Here is a 2,200-nt window from a genome sequence, read left to right as displayed (position 1 = left end):
GAACTAGTTGCTCAGACTTTCCCAAAGCAAAGCTCTCAGTCAGAATCCAGCACCCACAGGGGGCTGCCTGGGGCAGGCTGTTATTTTTCTCCAGCTTTTCAAGCCAGAATTCTTTGAATATTTCTTCAATGTGTATAAGTGGAGAAGAAGAATAACTTTTATTTTAGTTCATGAAGTGTATGTTAAAAACAAATTCCTTTTATTCATTCACTAAAGAAATCTTTCCTCCTTTTCTATGCCCCTCTCCTGCAGTTTTATAAATCAGACAATAACATCTTCACCTTTTTTTTTTTAAGGTTTATGTTTAAAGATTTTTTATTATTCATTTATTTGACTGTACCGGGTCTTTGTTGCGGCATGGGGGATTTTTATTTGTGGCACATGGGCTCTAGTTCTCTGACTAGGGATTGAACCCAGGTCCTCTGCATTAGGAGTACAGAGTCTTAACCATTGGACTGCCAGAGAAGTCCCAAGGTTTTTAAAGGTTTAATGTGTAAATTAAAAACTATACCTGGTCCCCAGGAAGCAACACTACATCACATATGTCTTGGTTCTAAGATTTCATCTGTTTAAGACTTTGTGTTTAAGCAATGGTCAGTTGGGAAATCTGGAAATTCAGTGGCTGGAGATTCCGTCTCATAGTGATGAGTGGCATGCATTTCCTACAGAGACAGGTCTGCCTTGATGGACACTGGTGTGTGTTTCCGCCTGAGGGTAATTTCTGTCCTGGCGGTATTAGGGCCGGTTTGCTTCTAGCCAGCTGTGTAAGGAAACCAGAGTCGATGGGCACCTGATTTCTTCCAGAGAAGCCAGTGTTCCGCAGGGATTGGCACACGGGGCTGTTGGCCCGTCCCCTCGTCTGGCTGTGAGCCAGGGTGACTCGAAGCCCCCGTCACTGGGGCAGCCGTGTCTGCTCACAGGACTGGTGCTGCATTCAGCGCCGCGCAGGTCCCTGCTTCCTTTCTCACCATCCTGAAGATTCGCACACTCTAGGCACCCTCCCTATTAATAGGTGCCCAGTTCCTTGAACAAGAGCTGTGGTTCTAGCCACATACAGCCCAGGGAAAAGAGGCCTTTTGTTTGTTTTACTTTCACTGCATGTCCAAGCCCTTTAAGAACATAGAGAGTCCTCTGCCTGAATGACATGTTCCTTTTTTTTTTTTTCCTGAACATGGCTCATCCGTAGTTTTGCCACTAAGGTCCTTGGAGATGGATTCCAGGTGTAAATAAAGAGACACCCTCCTCATTGTGCCTTTGAATGAGGAGTGGGACGGATCAGTGGGTCCAACATCACTCTTCTCGCCTCTGTATGTTGGCCCAAAAGGCTGGCCACCTTCTCCCGAGTCCCTGTATTGGCATTCCAGCAGCCCCAGTCGTTGTCAGCCTAACATGATGCCCAGTGCTATGTGCTGTCAAGGAGGGAAACCTCCACGGGGCTCCCAGAACCCGCTCCACCATGAAGAGCTTCGTCCAGGTCTTAGCCATCCCCAGGTGGAAATGGTAGTTTTCATCAACTGTCTGAGGGTGGGTTTTCGAGTTCTCTTGCTGCTGCTGCTGCTGCTGCTGCTGCTGCTGCTGCTAAGTCACTTCAGTCATGTCCAACTCTGTGCGACCCCATAGACGGCAGCCCACCAGGCTCCCCCGTCCCTGGGATTCTCCAGGCAAGACCACTGGAGTGAGTTGCCATTTCCTTCTCCAGTGTATGAAAGTGAAAAGTGAAAGTGAAGTTGCTCAGTCGTGACCGACCCTTAGCGACCTCATGGACTGCAGCCTACCAGGCTCCTCCGTCCATGGGATTTTCCAGGCAAGAGTACTGGAGTGGGGTGCCGTTGCCTTCTCCGTTTCATGTTCTCTTGCTGCTGCTGCTAAGTCACTTCAGTCGTGTCCGACTCTGTGTGACCCCATAGATGGCAGCCCACCAGGCTCCCCTGTCCCTGGGATTCTCCAGGCAAGAACACTAGAGTGGGTTGCCATTTCCTTCTCCAGTGCATGAGAGTGAAAAGTGAAAGGGAAGTCGCTCAGTCGTGTCCGACTCTTTGCGACCCCATGGACCGCAGCCTACCAGGCTCCTCTGTCCATGGGATTTTCCAGGCAAGAGTACTGGAGTGGGGTGCCACTGCCTTCTCCTTTCAAGCCAGCTTGTAACCTCAGCCCTTATCTATGCTCTCCTCTGCAGTATCTCTTGATAAAAGCACTGCCT

General features: G+C 49.3%; 1 non-coding gene across 1 annotated transcript; it reads right to left on the bottom strand.

Annotated features, from left to right (window-relative positions):
* Positions 1-392: 392 nt before the first annotated feature.
* On the bottom strand, positions 393-465 carry TRNAR-CCU (transfer RNA arginine (anticodon CCU)). Its single transcript has one exon. It is a non-coding gene; the product is annotated as a tRNA-Arg (tRNA).
* Positions 466-2,200: the final 1,735 nt, after the last annotated feature.

Source organism: Budorcas taxicolor, chromosome 1, assembly GCF_023091745.1.
Source record: "Budorcas taxicolor isolate Tak-1 chromosome 1, Takin1.1, whole genome shotgun sequence".
In the NCBI taxonomy this organism is placed as follows: domain Eukaryota; kingdom Metazoa; phylum Chordata; class Mammalia; order Artiodactyla; family Bovidae; genus Budorcas; species Budorcas taxicolor.
Note: the sequence above shows the minus strand (reverse complement) of the source record. Positions and strands in the feature narration are given on the sequence as shown.